This window comes from Hesperophylax consimilis, chromosome 15, assembly GCF_061612785.1.
Source record: "Hesperophylax consimilis isolate HC1 chromosome 15, BYU_Hcon_1.0, whole genome shotgun sequence".
NCBI classification, from domain to species: Eukaryota; Metazoa; Arthropoda; class Insecta; order Trichoptera; family Limnephilidae; genus Hesperophylax; species Hesperophylax consimilis.
In genome coordinates, this window is record NC_142850.1 from 22,668,903 (window position 1) to 22,688,461 (window position 19,559).

General features: G+C 33.9%; 1 protein-coding gene and 1 non-coding gene across 6 annotated transcripts in view; one reads left to right on the plus strand and one right to left on the minus strand.

Annotated features, from left to right (window-relative positions):
- Sap47 (Synapse-associated protein 47kD) overlaps positions 1-19,559 on the minus strand; it is a 242,082-nt gene that overhangs the window by 70,769 nt on the left and 151,754 nt on the right. The gene's annotated exons all lie outside the window — the stretch shown is intronic.
- On the plus strand, positions 12,142-12,214 carry TRNAV-UAC (transfer RNA valine (anticodon UAC)). The gene has a single exon. It is a non-coding gene; the product is annotated as a tRNA-Val (tRNA).

Below are 19,559 nucleotides of genomic sequence, written 5' to 3' on the forward strand. Positions count from 1 at the left end.
CGATCGGTTGTGAGCATGGTTAGCTACTTAAAAATGTTATTTAGCTAGGTAAATTTTAGATTATATGACTAGAAGGATGTTCAAAAGAGATCTACTTATATCTATCAAAAACTGTTTCTTGTTATTTTTTACGCAATAATGAATGACTTTTGTTAACTTAACTATGAATATGTTACTCTACCGATACCTTATTTTGGCACTGTTGAGACTCAGAACTCACAATTGTGAGTATTGCTTTACCAAAAAAAAATATTAAATCTCGGGTCGAAAGGGATAATATACAACGCATAATTTAAAATACATTACGATATGATTAGCTAAATATTTAAGAAGGTGGGTACTTTAACCACGTTTTCGTAATGTTGAGATGATAATTCAAAAAAAGCACTCTAAAAATCGCCAAGAATTGAAACATTACAGAATTGTCATTGATATTATTACGTACATTCAATCAATTTACTTGACAGAAGCAACGAAGAATAAAAAAATAATAATTTGATTCCCGTAACACGACACTTCCAGGATTATTTCAGTGTACACCTTTCATTCTAAATCGTCGAATTGGAGGAAAACCCCGCATCTGTAACGGTGTATATACGGGGAGAATATTCTCCCCATAGGTCACGGTGTGGATATGAATTGAGTCATTTCCGCGCTGGAGCACTGCGGCAGACTTCAAAAGCACTTTCAAACGGAAATGCAGTTAAATACTCCATAACATAGATAGCTTGCATCTACTCAAAACGGCACAACTATCCACTTTATGATGTTTATAAACCAAGCAATGTGACCAGAATTTTGAGAGCTCATTATGGTTTAAATTGAAGATTCAACAAAGGTTCGCTTGCTGAAACGGTGTTTGGGGGAAATTTATGATTTCCTTTTCACATACTGCAACGGCAAGATGACAAAGTCAATTATGTTATAACAAATATTAACCGGAAAGTTCCATGAATTTCTCAGTATTCAATTGCGAGTAGAACAATTTCACATAGGATTGCGATTGGCTTAGTGGGAAATCTTCATTTTGGGAAGCGGGTGCGGGTAGATATCGCCGCCCCGGGAACGATTCATTGGATAATCAAAACCTCTGCCATAAGTCACCTCAAGTAGTTCGCTACGTTTGGTGACTTAGTAGAGGTTATAGATTCATGGGGTTAGGTTTGACCAGGTGTGGCGGGCCGAATCGGGAGAGGCCGGTTGAGGGAGATCCTTTGACATCTCCAGCCGGACTCTCTCAACCCATCGCCTTGCACCGCAGTGGGAGAGATGAATGCATACATCCGTCACTCCTGGACACACTGGACCCCAGATTCCTACTCACCCCTCAAACATTTTTTCCGTAAAGAACTTCCTTTTCTTAAAAAGACCCTCCACATAGCGTCCCAAAATATGACAGAGGCCTAAGGGCCCGTTCCCACTTCCGTTTTCAAATCGGGGGCGGGTCCCGTTTTAAAATCGGATGCCCTAGTGGCTGTAGTGGATGTATGGAGCTGTTCACACTTGTCCGACACGATTTGAAAACGGATCCGACATTTTTTGTCGGATGGCTCGCCTACGCAGCGCGTCCGTTTTCAAATCGTGTCGGCACACGCTCGCTCATAGTGTTGTATGGAGCTGTTCACACTTGTCGTCCAGTCGTTCCGGCAGAGTCCCCGCCAAACCCCGACCCCTCCCCGCCCGCTCCCTGTCGCAAGGAAGCAGGCACGCTGCGTGCTTGTATTTGGTTATTTAGTTAAGTAAATAAATCAAAACTACAATAATGGATAAGGAAATAAATCCCGAAAATTTAATACCACTGGTCGAAGAAAGAGTATGGTAATATTTTATCTTTAACTAAATAAAAACAAAACACTTGGTGTACACAACTTTTGTACATCAAAATTTTTATTTTATTTTATTTAAGTTTACTTTTTTTTAAATTTTAAAGCTTTAATGAGATGCACGGAAGAGCGTATTAGTTAAATAAACACATAATAAAAAATATTTGAGTGTTTATTGTTTTCTTACTTTAAAATATCGATAGCCTTTCTTCAGGACAAATGCACTTTCTCAATTTTGTATTTTGATATGTTAAGCTCTCTGAAACTCATTCCAGTAGATGGTTAAAGGAAGTGATAGACATTCTCTTAAGCCATTAAGCGCCCTTGAGGTGATTTTTCATGGTGAAAACGGCGCTATATAAATAATCCATTCATTATTATTCTAAAATAATTAAAGAACTTTAGTTCATCACTTCTTAACTCACCAATTAACACTTGGAAAATTCCTACAGAAAATCATTCGGCTATGATTGGGTGTACTCAAAATTTTCTTTTCACTTTTTTCCTTCTATTTAATAAGTACCACATGACAACAAGAGCTTCATCGTCGTCCATTGCGCACCATTACTGAATAATGAGCAAATAACATGTTTTTGTTGAATCGACAATTATTTTTTTTCGTAGAGTATGGTCCGTTTTTAAAACGGTAGTGTGAACAGGGCCATTGGCCGTCCGTTTTTAAAACGGGACCCGCCTCCGATTTGAAAACGGAAGTGGGAACGGGCCCTAAGGGACATTATTTTCCTCTGGGCCTCGTATGTGAAATTAACGTAAAAAATTAAGTACATACCTACTGTATGTATAAGGGTAGTTCTATGCGACACTTTTTTGAAAATTTAACGGTAAAATAATATATAGACCATAAAATTCAATTGAATACTGGCATAACCTTTCAACCTAATTATATCACATATCACGAAAGTAGATTTTACAAATGCTATTATTATTTAATTACATGTCTAAAACTGACGAAAAATAAGTATATAAAATAAGTATATAAAATAAGTATATAAAATAAGTATATAAAATAAGTATATATAATGTAATAGTAAATTGACCATTTTATGAACAAAACATGATCTGTGAAAATATTTCAAGAAGACATAAAAACAGCTGTCAAGCGCGGCTTCCGCACTAAAAGAATATCATAATGCTTGAAGTCGCAAAAAAAACATCATTGCCAAATTTAAAAAAACAATGTTCAAGATAGATTTTTATTAGTACTAACTCGAATATTAACTTTCACATTATTTATGTAATGTATAACAAAAACACCGTGTAACGAATGTGAAATTGTTTTTTTTAGTTCGGCTGATAATACTTTAGAAATGCTTTATTTTTACTTTATTTTGTGAAAGACAAACATTCCCAGGTTACGCGTAACCTTAGAATGTTTGAAAAAATCCAATCACCATCATTATAAACGAAAACATAGCTTGCGCAGTGATGGAGAACTTAGATAGCAGAGGAATTGAACCCACAACGCCTGCCTACTGGGACGAATTGTACAGCTTGATTATTATTGAATTAAAAAAAATATATTGTATTGATTCGTCGATTATTTTTATTGTATTGATTATTATTGATTTATCGAGTATTTATTGTATTGATTACTAGTGATCCCAGCAATTCTTCGCTATTGTCTTTATATGTATTTCTCGGGCGTCTCCGACTTCTTCCACTATTCACTACCGTATACCACAATGTTACTGTTAAAAAACTACATTACATCGACTTTAAATCGACTCCGTGTCTCATTCCGGTGCAGAGCTATCCCCGACTTTTTCGACCGTTAAAACCACTCTCTAAACACTCCTGGCACAAATATACGCAAGCTTTACTGATTATTATTGATTTACAAAAAACAGACGACTGTATCCACAGTCACTAGCCCATAGGTTTAGTTTATATGTTCATCACAATATTACTTAGGCATATACAGTAGGGTGTATCGATTTTTAACTTTTTTTTTGTTTTCAAATTCCAAGTTGAAATAAAGTTGCTACTAGGTACCACAACTTACCACAATTTTTTTTGGATTTTTAAAAAAATGTGTAGGTCTCCCGCACAAGGCCTAAAGTTTTAATTTTTTTCAAAAAATATCAATTTTTTTTTAAATTTAAAAAAATAAATTCATAACTTTTGTGTTTATTCCAAGTTAAAAAACAGTAATATTAGGGCATAAAAATAAGTAAGAAACGGTTTTTTATTATAAAATATGGTATTTTGGTCTCCCGCACAAGCCCTAAAGTTTGTTAATTTTGATGAAATTTTGTAATTTTGTGTACATATATGAACCATGTTTTTTTAAAGTTTAAGCCACCGGAATTAATTGTACTTTTCTTACAGAAGGCATAAAATGAGACAATATATATATACATAATTCTTATATACATACACTAAAAATATATAGCACATATATACTTTATATATATAATATGTTTTATACCTGAAAAAAGATAGTTGGACGGTGTAAATTGTATGAGAAAGGTGTTGAAAGAAACTGATGTTATTTGCTATTACTGTTGTTTATTACAAAAGTATAAAAGGTTATAACATGTCATAAAATGTAGTATAAAAACTAAGTACAAAATGTTGCTGATTACTTTCCATACGACATAAGTGGCAGTTTTCTTGTTCTACTGCAAATTTACTGACTTGTTTAAGTATTCGTCCTTTCATCTTGGCTTCAAAACCTTAAATCAAAGTTATGTATAGTATTTACATAGGCCTAGTGAAAATTTTATAAATGTTATTACAGTTCCCAAATGAAATTTCAATTTAATATGGAAGACAATTCTATTGCAGAAGAGTTGGCCAAACGAAACCCCGGCAACATCTCGCACGCCAGGTGGCTTACTCTGGCAAATCGAGTCCTTCGTTTGTATGTAGCCACCGATGATCCGACCCCTCAGCTAAGAAAGCTTGCAGAGTTCATGATGAAGGTCTACATACCATCATGGTTGTCAATTAAGTGCAATCCCCAAATCCCGCAACCTTCCATTCATTTTTTTAAAATGATTCTTTTCAGCAATTACTTGGTAGATGAGCTAAGAAAAGTCGTCCATGCAACGTTACAGATAAATGCTTTCATGGCTCACCCAGAGCATGTTTTGATAGCTATGCTGTTCGATGAACGAAAACATATCAGAGCCTTGGCTTATAAGAGAATCCAGAAAGCTCGCTCAACCGTAAGGAAAGGGGTAAGGGTATTTAAACCCCCTCAGATCAATTTTGATGCCGAAGACTATATAGATATGATTGATTGGAAATCCACTTCAGTAACCGAACCCCCTCTTGTTACTGATATGAGCCTTGAAAAGTTGGAGTCAATTGCGGAAACTGGCAGAAGTGGAAGGGTTGAATTTAGAATTCCTTCTCACACTCAAGCGGTGGAACGAATTGTCAAGGAAGTCACAGAAGCTTTGAAGCGAGTATGTGGGCTAATCGAAAGAGATAGTTTTATCCGTGCCAGACTGGAAGACCGTAAAGAGTTACCTACGTTCGAGACCAAGAGCCAGTACAAAACCTCTGCAAAGGATTAGAATTTAAGTAAGTTTTTTTCGACTATTTTGTAGTTATAATGTTTCTAAATAACGTCTTTATCATACTGTCTTCCATATTAAATTGAAATTTTATTTGGGAACTGTAATAACATTTATAAAATTTTCACTAGGCCTATGTAAATACTATACATAATTTTGATTTAAGGTTTTGAAGCCAAGATGAAAGGACGAATACTTAAACAAGTCAGTAAATTTGCAGTAGAACAAGAAAACTGCCACTTATGTCGTATGGAAAGTAATCAGCAACATTTTGTACTTAGTTTTTATACTACATTTTATGACATGTTATAACCTTTTATACTTTTGTAATAAACAACAGTAATAGCAAATAACATCAGTTTCTTTCAACACCTTTCTCATACAATTTACACCGTCCAACTATCTTTTTTCAGGTATAAAACATATTATATATATATATAGTATATATGTGCTATATATTTTTAGTGTATGTATATAAGAATTATGTATATATATATTGTCTCATTTTATGCCTTCTGTAAGAAAAGTACAATTAATTCCGGTGGCTTAAACTTTAAAAAAACATGGTTCATATATGTACACAAAATTACAAAATTTCATCAAAATTAACAAACTTTAGGGCTTGTGCGGGAGACCAAAATACCATATTTTATAAAAAAAAACCGTTTCTTACTTATTTTTATGCCCTAATATTACTGTTTTTTAACTTGGAATAAACACAAAAGTTATGAATTTATTTTTTTAAACTTAAAAAAAATTGATATTTTTTGAAAAAAATTAAAACTTTAGGCCTTGTGCGGGAGACCTACACATTTTTTTAAAAATCCAAAAAAAATTGTGGTAAGTTGTGGTACCTAGTAGCAACTTTATTTCAACTTGGAATTTGAAAACAAAAAAAAAGTTAAAAATCGATACACCCTAATATACAGGGTTTTCCAATCAGAGGTGTTATTTTGATATTCAATCGTAAAAGATCAATGGTTTCGTTTCTTGTGTGGCACGTAGCACCGTTTTGTTGAAAGTAAACGTTGTCCAAATCAATACTATCCAATTTCGGCTATGAAAAAATATTACTCATCTCTCGATAGCGTAATCCATTCACCGTAACTGTTGCTCCAGCCTCATTTTCGAAAAAGTAAGGTCCAATGACTCCGCTGGACCATAAACTGCACCAAACAGTCACACATTGAGGATAGAGAGGCTTTTCAACAATAACTCTTGGGTTTTCCGAGCCCCAGATGCGACAATTTTGCTTGTTGACGAAGCCACCGAGGTGGAAATGGGCCTCATCACTCAAGATGATTTGCATTTGATTCACTCAAGTGAATTTTAATAAGTTCAATGCGTTGTTGAAGCGTGTATCGTTCCATTTTTATTAATGGCGTAGTTTCTACTTGTCAAATGTCAAAAAATGACCGCTTCAAAAGTAACATCTACCGAAATAGCGGGGTATTAAAAATAACACATCTTATTGGAAAACCCTGTACATCGGTATCGTAAACAAGAATATCAAATATATATATATATTATATTAATCAAATGGGTAGAAAGAAATAAGAACATTTTGGTAAAAATTATTCATTTGTGTAGAAGTTGTTTAGCTAAAAAAATAATTGTTTTATTTTCCAATAAACAATAATATGGAGAGTAATATGATAATAATCAGGAATATCTCCAGAACATGTTGAATAATGAAAACATAGAATGGTAATAATTTGTCGTCTTATCTATCCCAAAAGGAGAAAGATAAAATAAATTGTCGGTAGTTTTCTGAAAGCAAAGAGGGGCTTTAAAAGCCTCAAATAGGGCAGTCAACTGTAAACTCAAAGGATCAAATCAGGGCTGAAGATCAATATTGTCCCCTCCCTCTATAGCTCACAGATAACCCAAGGTAGTCTATATAATGTGGGCTTACTGCTTCAATGCTAAATAATTGTGTCTTTTGTATGACAAAATATATTGAGGATTGCAAAAGAAAATAATATAATGTACACGGAAGAAAATATGGGAAACGAAAAAGTGGAAAAATCAACTTCAAGACGGCCATGGAAGTTTTTAAACAATAATCTAGAGAGGAAAACAGGTCTAAACTACGCAATACGCTTCCGGAAAGTTTTCCTTTGAAAACGCTGTTCCGTGTTTCCCTTTTTCAGGGTTGGACCTACAACGTTTTACGCCCGGTGCAGAAAGCACAAAAGAAAAAAACGTGTTCACGTTTTGACGATTGCAAAGTGGTATGATTACAATATGTGTATGATATTTCAACAAATTGTGTATTATATTTCGGGGGGTATCCCAATCACACTCCGTTCATAATTGTTTTTATTTTATTATTTTAGCGACTATATAAAACATTGTACATACCAAATATCATTGTGAATTTAAGTATTGTAATGGTATTTCTTAGTCCTCCTCTGTAGGGTGTCCTGTGCTGAGGCGGACTAAAGTTATTTAATTCTAATTTATTTGTCTTCTATGTTTAGTGTTTTTTATTGACCTCTTTCAGCAAGATTTTTATTCTTGATTTGTTCTCATTCAAATGTTGTACTCTTTTTGTATCTGGGGGAAGGGTGTTTAGAGTTTGGTTGTACAACATATGTCATTTCTGGTGACCGGATAACTCATCAAAATGATAATTCATCACATCTTTAAAAAGTTATATAAAGTCATGGAAAGTGATGAAACAAAAACTTTATTAACTGGGTTATGTAGGTTAGTTAGGCTTGGTTAAAAAATTTTTTTTCATGGTTTCTAATGACTTTATATCACTTTTTAAAAGTATGTTGAATTGTCACTGTGTTGAGTTATCATGGAACCGTCATTTCTATGTCCGAATGCGATTTTACAACATGAAATGTGTTTTATGTCCTTTTGCTTCGATCTGGTGTGATAGATACGCGGTCTAGTAGAGAATTCCGTATATTTTAATAGTTTCAATAGAATATTTTTGCCATTTGTTTGTTGAAAATTTGGTATGACAAAAAAGAATGAAAATTTCAATCGAGAGCTCTCTTATGGGTACTTTCACAATGGTATTTATACCTTTTGGATTGTATTCAAGTTATGTATGTATGAAGGTAGATGTAGCAGATTCCAATTCTATAATGAAAGTTAGATGGCATTGGTAGATACTACAATCTTCTGAAGTGATTCTGTGTTTTTGAGAAATGACATCAATAAAAATAATGATTTTATTTAACAATTTTCCAGACAACATTTTTCAATCTCTAAATAAGGTGCTGACTCTGTCCTCGAATAAAAATTGTGAAATGAAAAAAAAACGAAGAACTTAATATCAACATAATGCCGCCTCTATCGTGCTTGTGGGTTTCTTAATTTCTTTAATTATGAAAACAAAAAATCTAGTATCGTGTTCCTTGAACATTTTGAAAAGAAAACTTATTTCGGTATGCTATTATTTGGAAACAAATGGCCCTTTGGATTTCACGAAAGAAAACATAAAGTATCTCTTTATGGGAAGACGTTAATGAAATTTTTCTGTGGAGTTCATTTCAAATGAATAAAAAAACACAAACTTAATAAATGTCATGTAGGATCCCCGCCAAAGTGAATTTTACCATATTCCTTGCATTGTTCACTCAATAGCATTAGCAATCTTATCACGTAGTACAGTAGTTGGAAGAATGGGGAACTAAGGGCCTCTGGGTTACCCAAACAGAAGCCTTAAATTCCTAAGTGCCCGTAGAGTTCCAAATTTCCCCATTGCAAGATACTTTACGGGTACAAGGAACGTAAAGAAAATCGTGCAAGATCATATTCTTGCTGTAAATCGCTTAAATAAACTGTTTGTTTTCGCTCATAAAATTCCACGGTTCGAAATGGCAACTCTGTTCCCGATAAAGTGTGCGAAACAAGGAGGTTAAAAACATAATGTTAAATTTGATGGGTAGATAAACAAATTACCTAATAACTTCGAGTTTCTACACCGGTAAACAAACATTGATTGAGCAAAATATTATAACAAAGGTCATTGTTGATAACGAATTAAAAGCTACTGAGTTTTTGTTTCATAATCGTGTTTTGTTTCATGGAGCTTTCACGCAAAACGAAGTACTGAATTTATAAAATTAAATTATATCAATGTATTGTTTAGTAATAACAATATATTGTTTCATACTTTCAAGTGGATTCAATTTATAGGGAGGTTGTCTGCATGGCGCAACGCTAAGAAGGGCGAAGCCGCTCGTGTGTGTTATATAATATGAAATTGCGCATTGTTCTGCAAGACAGTGGGTTCGCGACAAAGTACGAAGTATCAACGTAAATAAATAAAAATATTAATTAAGGACTTACCTGTTCCCAAATGAATAAGAATGGAGAGATTCATGTAAAATTTGATGAAACTCACCTGAAACAAAGATAAAAAATAAATCAGATAAGGCAGTGTTTTTTTAAGCGAAGTATGTAACACTATTGGAAGAAGATTTATGAAGAAACATTACCAGAGTGACAGCTATTTTTTTGTTTCCTTTGTGACAGTTCCTTCGTGACAATGTAAGAAGTGATATTATTTATTTACACACTGTCACAGGAAATCAATACCGCCACTACCATTGAACACTTTATCAAACACTATAACATAAGATTTTTTTATGCGTCAATATATCGGTTAGTCAGAAGACAAAATTGTACAAGCGTGAATTTCCCGTGCCACAATTACACACGGACGGAATTATGCGTAGAGGAAATCACACGTGGAGACACCTAATTAAATTACACTTACTGTAATTAAACAAGTCAACTTTTTTTACTAACTTAACCTTTTTTTATAGCCTTACTAAAAACGTGGTGTAAATATTACGCTGCGCGTAAGGTCAGAAGAATGAAAAGCTTGAATTATAACCATGTCGTTTGTTTTGTTAAAACGGATTTAAACCAGGCTCAAGGCCGGCTTTATGCTTTTATCTAATAATTAGTAAGAATTTAGTAAGAACAAATTTAGATTTTAAAATAATTTAAAAAAAAAATTGTTACCTGTGTAATTAGTAGGTGTAGTTTAAGTACAAGTAATGTTTATTCGTTCATGTGTATTTCCGATCATATTTATGTAATTCTGGCAGTGTAATATTGTAAATAGGTACGTGAAATTCAGGCGCATGTGTATGTAATTCTGGCAGTGTAATAATATGGGTAGATACGTGAAATTCACACATGTGTGTGTAATTCTGGGCATGTAATTTGATAATATACGTCAAATTCACGCCTGTGTGTGTAATTCTAGCAATGTAATATTGGCAGGTACGTGAAATTTACGTCTGTGTGTGTTATTCAGGCAATGCAATGTTGGTAGAAACCTGAAATTCACGCCTGTGAATAATTACTTTCTGACATCCGACATATCCAGATCCCAAGATACTATCATAAGTGGTTTTAAGGTGAGGATTTTTTTCAATATTCTGAGAAGCTTTTTAGATCTGGCGCAAAAAATATTCTCTTTGTGTTACAGCAGTATCGCCTCTGTGATATTACAAAATTTTAATATTTTGTGCGAGTAGGTTAGTTAGTAGGAGTAGGTTAAAAAAAGATTCTCTGTATATTCGGGGTAAACTACAAATGGTATATTACATATTATTTTTATAAATATATTAACACATTATCTGGAAAGAAGGTACGATAACTTAATTGTAATAACTGTTCTGCTTTTTACGTAGGAAAAACGGCTCGGAACTCGGAACGTCAAATCATTTAATTGAAACTAATTACACTAATAAATAAAACCTCTGGAACTAAAATATTACATAAAAATAGAATTGGAATTAGGTTAAATCATTTAGAAGCGATAGAAATTAAAAGAGCCGTCAATAATAACTCCAACATACTTAATAATCACATAAATTCAACTGATAACATATTTAATTTGTTCCCTTAACCCCAGCTGAAACTATTTTCTCCTTCCCTAACCAACCCCTCCTACAGTGATTTGTCTCTTTTCTACATATTTGTATTATTTTCTTATATATATGTTACAGCCAAAGTAATAAATCCGGAAACTATATATACTATCCAGCCATTATTTAGAATGTCTACCCAATTTAGACAAAGTGATAATTGACACAGAATTAATCACATTAACTAGCAAATTTTATATAATATCTTCGAAGACTTGGATAAAGTAATAACACAAGTAGGTATAGGTAAAGATTATTAAATTATATTTCAATTTACATTTAATTTAGTAAATTTAAACTAGGTTGGGTTATTATAGCTAAGGTTAAGTTAGGTTAGGGTAGGTTGGGTTAGGTTAGGTTAGGTTAGGTTAGGATAGGTTAGGTTAGGTTGGGTTATGATAGGTTAGGTTAGATTAGGATAGGAGGGTAACAATTTTTTTTTTACTCCTATCGTGGAGAATCACCTCATGATGTTTGCGCACTTTACCCCCGTATGTGTCTGTATGTAATGATGATTAGTTAATATATATAAGCCCTGACGAAGCTTGAGATAAGCGAAACCTGGTTGGCTGTCATTAATTAGTTCAATAAAAGTGGTGGATTAGAAAGTGCGTTTGTTCACAAATATAAATCTTATTAATTTCATTCTACAATAATTTGAACAGCAGTACTTTCTACTTTGATCCGCATACTTTAAATTTGTCTCCCAATCGGCTGGTACGAAACCAGACCAATAACCTTGTCTTGCAACGACATACATGTGTGAAATTAATCCTACTAATTTATATCAATCACATTCAGTTCACAAATGAAAGTAATAATTACAATCGCTTTGTGTAGTAAAAAGTGGGCGATTTGCCCAACGGTTCCGTAGTGTAGCGGTTATCACGTCTGCTTTACACGCAGAAGGTCGCCGGTTCGATCCCGGCCGGAACCATTTTTTTACTTTTTTTTTTAACTGTGTACGTACACAAAACTTAAGTCAGTTATTTCGTATGCAAATATCGCCTTCTTCAGGGTAGATATTAGAACACAAAATATCGTTGGCTAGCAGCGAAAACTCATTAACTATTATTTGTAGTTATTGAGATACATTTTTGTGGTATAATGCTTTATTGTGCTTCCTCCTTCTTAAGCCAACGTTTCGAACTGCGTTACAGATACGTCTGTCCTGATGATGGCCACTATAACGCTGTCCGAAACGTTGGCCCAATGTCGATACCATGAGTATCATTATTTATCGCAAAAGAATGCCTTATTAATCTTTTTTTATCTTAAAGGTATATCTTTTGCTAGGCTCTAACTAGCATAAAATACTTAATCAATTACGCGGCTAGCGTGAGAACACCAATAATAATAGTATATGATCAAATAATTGAAGAACCGCTAATCTAGAGTTCTAGACCACTCGATACAGTACCGAACTAGGTTCATAATTCCCGTATCTGTACACGGCAGCCGGATAACTGTCAATTTAGATTGTATTGTTGGAGAAATAAACCCCTAATAGTTATTTTATCGAGCTGTGTCACTCAATGGGGAGGTCGCGTGACGTAATGGACAGAAGGGTAGATACCTGCTTTACCGACACCTAAACAAATTCTGATCATGTTTTTTGTGGTTACTTTCGAGATATAATGAGATTGTTTACGCGAAAAATTGACAGTTGGCAGAATATCTATGATTCAACGAAATATAATATAGCAATAATCAACAATAAATTATTGAAACGACCACTTTTAGGATAGACCTAAACTTTTTATTAAAACATTATTATCTTGTTATAGAAGCTGTATATTGTTTGAAAGACTGAGCGCGTTTTCGTTTTTAAAATTTTAAGTTCTGCATACACAACATCAAAAAAGCGCTGCGAAGACGATCAATCGTGGTTATGTATCAATACACCTAATAACCGTTTATAGGAAAACGGATAGTTACTTGCATAAAAATGGTATATTTATTTCAACGTGACATGTTTATAATAAGCCATATTCCATATCAAACTTCCGGTAATTGTTTGGTTTCGGTTGCCTCCTTATTGTACCTTTGTTAAATGTCTGCTTAGAAGATTCTCATTTCTGAGCTAAAACTGCCTCCTGTTTTAATTTTAATGTTCTTGATTTGTCCTGTCCTGCCGTTATTATTATTCTATTTTTTGTTATCACTTTGTATAAACAGTAGGTATATTTAGGGACACTGTAGGAATAATTTTAAGAACATGACCACTAATGTAAAATTACCGTTTTTAAGTTTGTTAAAGGCGCACTTGATGTGAAATGACAATCTACTGCGCTATATAAATGCTATGTGATTATTATTATTATTAACAAAAGTGTTAAGTGAGGAGAAGGCTATATTTTTTTAAAGCGGAGCTAATGTTAGGTACTTATTTTCAAATTTAAATAATGTGTAGGTACTATTAGGATAAAATAATTTTAAAAATGTATAGTTACCTCATAAACAATCAAAGTGCAAACGAGACACTGCGTCTAAAAACTGGCAGGAAAGTATTTTGCGCATAGAACTTAACCAAACTTTCCCTGGCACTTTTCCATTAAAATATAGAGCTACATATTTGTATAGTCTATTTCGCTTCTCAACGCCGGCGTAAATTACCGACGGTCAAAAAGAAATATCGCCTGAAAAAAAATTGTCCAAATCTTAATATACAAAAATCCAGCCTACACATGTAGGCGGGAGCAAAACTTGTTCTTATTAGTGCTAATAGTGTTTAGAGTGGTTTGAGTGGTAGAAGTCTGGGACGGCCCAGGTATACTTCACACATTATCTCTGTACCGGGATGAGATAAAAGGTCGAATTAATGTCAATGTAATGTAGTAGTTTAACAGTAACATTTAGTATACAGAAGTGGATGGTGGAAGAAGTTGGAGACGCCCGAAAGACATTAGCAATAGCGAAGCATTGCGGGCTCCACTAGTTAAACATAAATTGAAATCTTGAAAAGATCATAAACGAGGGCCTAGCATTAAAATTGATTTTTCAGGAACAAAATATACATAGGTATATATATATATTTTTTTTATTTTTTTGGTACAATATTTTGCTTATTTATTGTTATTAAGTTTAATTAATAATAATAATAATTAGTTCTGCTGTGTAATTATTATTACGCGTGACAGCTGTTTCGCCCTCTGAAGGCATTATCAAACTTGTTTAAAAATAAACTGTTTTTATAAACCCAATAACAATATTATTGAATATATAAAAAAAAATATAAAAAAATAAAAATAAATAAAAAAACAATATTTTGCATTTCTTATTACAATTTAGTAATGTTGGCCTCACTGGGTGGCTTACTGGTGGCAAAAAATATTCATAATACATTTATAGAAAATATAATATATAATGTTGATGAAAAAAAAACATAAGCTCAAGATAAATTTAAACTAATAATTTTGATATAAAATTAAAGTAAAATAAATTTTAAATAAAATAAAATGAATTAAAGTTTTAAAAAATCGGTATTTGTAAATTATATGTTGTGTGTTTGTGAGTGATGTGTGTTTTACAAAACCAATATAAACATTATGCGAGAATTGCCCGTCAGTTTTTGGCGATTTGATATAGGTACCAGGGAGTACTCTAAAACGCAAATTTAAAGCTACGAATTCCAGTATACGTATCAGGTGCTCTAAATTAAATAATTTAAAGCCTATCTAACTAAGAAATCAAAATACTATTTCGGTATTTTTACGTGACGACAAACAATATTTATTGCTGAGAAATTCACAAATTTGACACATGCACTTCTAGCATTCTGCCCCAGATATTATAGAAACAGTACAGTTGAAAATATACTAAGCAAGCTTAACTGTAGTAGTAGCACACACAGATAAAATAAACAAAGGGGATTGATTTTATTTTTTTTGTTTTACGTTTTTAATCCAGCAGGACTAGGTGGATGGTGTAAACCCAGTCTGCAATCCATATCTGGCATGGAAGCAAGCCGACTGTCGTTGAGCTAAGACCAAACTACGCAGACCATCTAAGCGACGAAACCAATGAACGTTATCAATTTAAATATAGCTATTGGAGAACAACCTGCAGCCGCGGGGTGAGCGAGAAGACGTATGAAAAGTCCCTTTACCTTCTTACATTTCTCATACATGACATGGCCCACTCCCCGTAGAAAAACAGTTCATTTTATACAACTTTGCATATAAATCATTTCAAAAGTTTGATATTCACGATGGCTGCCGGGCGATTTTTCCTCACCCTAGATTTTGCTTTCATTCATACAAATTCGCAAAGGCGAAGCTTAATGCTAAACCACTATTTTGATTAATCTTTATAACGAATTGGTGTACATTATGAATAACAAAAAATATGCTTTAGATAAATTGAAGGTTTTCTATCGTTTCGCTTGAGTAGAATTCAAATAAAAAAATAAATTACTCAATAAAAAATATAAATGTAAACAACTAAAAAAAATATCTTTTTCAATAGAAATGTATGAACGCATAAAGGAAACAACTTTAAAAAATGCAGTATTATAGCTAAGATTATCTGTGACAGTTTCACTTGATTAACTTTTTTGCTTTCTTATAAAATTATTTACAAAATAAATAAAAACCAGTTTTGTGCTTGAAATCGAACGTTTCTAGACTCCGTTTGTCAAGCGATTTTAATGCCTATTACCTACGATATAAGGTATACCAATAATATACACATTTTTGGCTTGTAGCTTCTTCTTAAAGCTCTGTCTAGGGCAAGGCTGCCCAACCTTTTTAACAGTTGGGCGAAATTGACGATATAAAAATCACTGGCGGGCCACTGAATACCTGACGGTTCCTATTTCCATGGGGGGGGGGGTTGTTAGAGAATTTCTATAAAACATAATTCCCCACAAAAAAAAATTCAAAATGAGTGCCCCCCACAAGATATTTGAAATCCATGGGGGGGGTTGTTACAGAACTTTGCTGAAGCCGAAATGAGAAAAATTCCGCACAAAAACCGGTGTATTTTTGTTTCAAAAGTAAGTTCAAGAGGTTTTTTTGTGTTTTGTTTTTTTTAATAGGCACCAGTCGCCTTTTAGATTTTTTCGTCGCTGATTCTCGTTCTGAGTAGCCTAAATAGCGATAAATCGCCTTCGTTGGCAACACTGGTGACCGCGCGCAAGCTGCATTGTTTGTTTTACCGCGGGCCCGCGACACTTTTTCAAATTGGCGGGTTTTTTGAAAATGGTTCACGCGGGCCACTTATAATTCGTTCGCGGGCCACAATGTGGCCCGCGGGCCTGGGGTTGGGCAGCCTTGGTCTAGGGCTTTTTAGGTTCATGAGTTGGATTTCAGGTAGAAACAATGGCGAGGCGCCGCTGTGCATAGTTGCAATTTGCAGTAGTAGGGGTGAACGATGTTGGTGACACTTGTACGCGAGGTTTGATACTATAACGGTTCACGGACCATCTACCTTGTTTCTATTACCTTTAGTAGCACTTTAATACAACTTTTAGGGGTAAAAATATAGGAATATGGGAAAAGAGGTTGATAGGGAAGTTCACACTTCAGCTATCACGGAGTAAGGCTCTAGTCTAGCAATCCGGAGGTCGAGGGTTCAAATCTCGGCGTGCGCAATTATCTGATTAATTTGTTTTATTTCACAATTCATTCATTTAAAAACAATACATCGTATATATGCAGCACGTTCCAGAGAGGAATAGACTATCAGTATCGCCCTGGTGTAAGACCACAATTCAGAATTGAAACGTTGATCGAATGACTTTAGTGTCTGAATAGTCATGTACTTCCTCACCTTTCTTATCCCCATCTCCTTCCCCTCCCAACTACGATAAGCCTCATAACATACCCAAATTGGGGATACCATGGTCTCGCTGGCTCAATGTGGTTAGGACTCTTACGCTGTATTCACACAAAAATAAAAATAAAAACAAAAAAATCGTGAAAAACACTGATGAAAAAATAAAGTTTAATAATCAGTTACGGAAGAAACAATCTGAATATAAAATATTAACTTCTTTGGTTTCCTTCGGCTATATCACCTGATTTAAATTCACGAGATTCCGAGAATTTCATCTTATCTCATTTAGATTTTAAATTAAATCCCGAAATCATATTTAACAAGAGACTCTTTTACAAATTCCTACTGCCGCAAAATTATGTTTCCGAATATTTTACGTTGTGGTCGCAAAAGCGTTTTCAAAAGAGTAATTTTCACCTGGTAACCGGACGGTAAATTTAAGACGAGGATAGCAAAATGAATTCGGAGAAAATGCAAAAAAAAAACCTATTTAAATAAATATTAAGAGAATTTGTTTTGGATGGAGGATGTGAGGATTGAGCCTGCGATTTGAATTTACGTAACATCAGGGTAGTCTTTGGATATGGCACATTTACCTTTGATGATGGACACAGCAAAGCGGTCCAAAACGTTAGCTCAGAATGAGATGGTAAAGGATTTACCTAGACGTAGAAAAACAGCGTTTTTTTCATGTGAAACCGCACAAGAGTCCCAACCGTTTGAAGCAAGTGAAACTATGGCATCTCCAATCGGGGTATGTTGTGAGACTGAAGGTGGTGGGGTGGGGAAGGAGATGAGGAGAGGAAGGCTGGCTTTTCAGATCTGATCACCAAGCACGGCTAAAGTCATTTCAAGCAACGTTTCAATTCTGAATGGTGGTCTTACACCAGGGCGATACTGAGAGTATCTTCCTCTCTGGAACGTGCCGCAAACATACTATGAATTATTTTTAATGAGTAATTTGTGAAATAATACCAATTAATCACATAAAATTTACTTGCGCACGCCGGGATATAAACCCGCGACCTCCAGCTTGCTAATCAAGAGCCTTACATAATTATAAAAAGAAGAACCATCTTAAGACGTTATTAGAACTAAAAGGCCTTACATCAATTAAATCAGTGATTCAATTCCTATCATTGTTATTTTTGTACTTATCCACTCAGGCTAATTTGTTCGCTTTTGGGAACAGCACATGTAGATCTCATATAAATCATGGTGTTTCCCTTGCTCTCACGGTAAGAAATGTGATCTTAACGGTGTTATAAAGAGAAAACCCCAAGCTTTATACCCAAATCTAGTAGTTAACCACAGAAGGATTAAAATTTGCAACTACGCCCGCTGAGAAAAACTTTGCAATTTGCGCGCAATTATAAAAAAGACTAGTAATTAGTATGCAGACTTTATTTTCCAGGACCGGATGGTGATATTACAATGCGAATTGCTTGCATACTGTCAGATTAATTTATTGACAAATTACCGAAAGTGGGACGATCACGCGGCTTCCCGTTCCCCTGATTCACTCGTCTATTAATATTGATGTCTATGCCTACGACAATTTACAATACTGCCGTGGTAACTTTGGTAACAAACCAAACATAACTAAACCTTAAAAAGTGTATAATAAATAAACACGTTTTTCGAGATCTTACCAACTATACTCACACTTACAAATATATGCACTTACATATATGTAAATATATATAAATAATATATATTTTTTTACATATTTATTATGAATATTCAATTTACAAAAACCATTAAAATTTTATGAATATAATTTACAAAAACCAGAAAAAAAAAATATAAAAACTTTCTTCTACAACACATAAATACATGTCACATACACCTATACATAACCACGTAAACACCTCAGCACAGGTTCTCCTAGTGAGGTGTTCACGAAACATACAATATTACTCATATACAGTTTCACCTTCTCAAACCTACCTCACACACAACATATTATAGTTATAAGTTTGAAATATATCATGTACAAATGTAAATAATTATGTGAACACTGTAAATATTATACAGAAATAAATAAATTTAAAAAAAAATAAACCTAAAACACAGTGTCTTCCTTGACACTCTCAAGGAAGACACTGTATTTTCAGTTACCGCGGCAGAATACCCACTTCACAGTCCTTACACTCCCCTCTTAATCTCTTCAAATTATTCGTAAGTAGGTACCTAATATCATTTTTGTAAAATGCAACAACTTTGTATTATAACTTATTGTTTGTATTGTGCTGGAATAAAATCGCTAAAGTAAAAACGCTATCTCAAAAGCACTTCTTGTCAACCTTCACAACCTTCGTGTCGCGGTCGTTCCGAATTCCATGTTTCAACCCTTTTCAGTGGCGTATGTTATTACATTTTTGCAGCTACATAGGTAATCTGTGCGTTTAGACAACTAAAATTTATTACACCGTGCTTTAAAAGTCCAAAGTAAAATAGGAAAGATTATGAGATTAAACAGGTATTAGATTTGATTTGAAAAG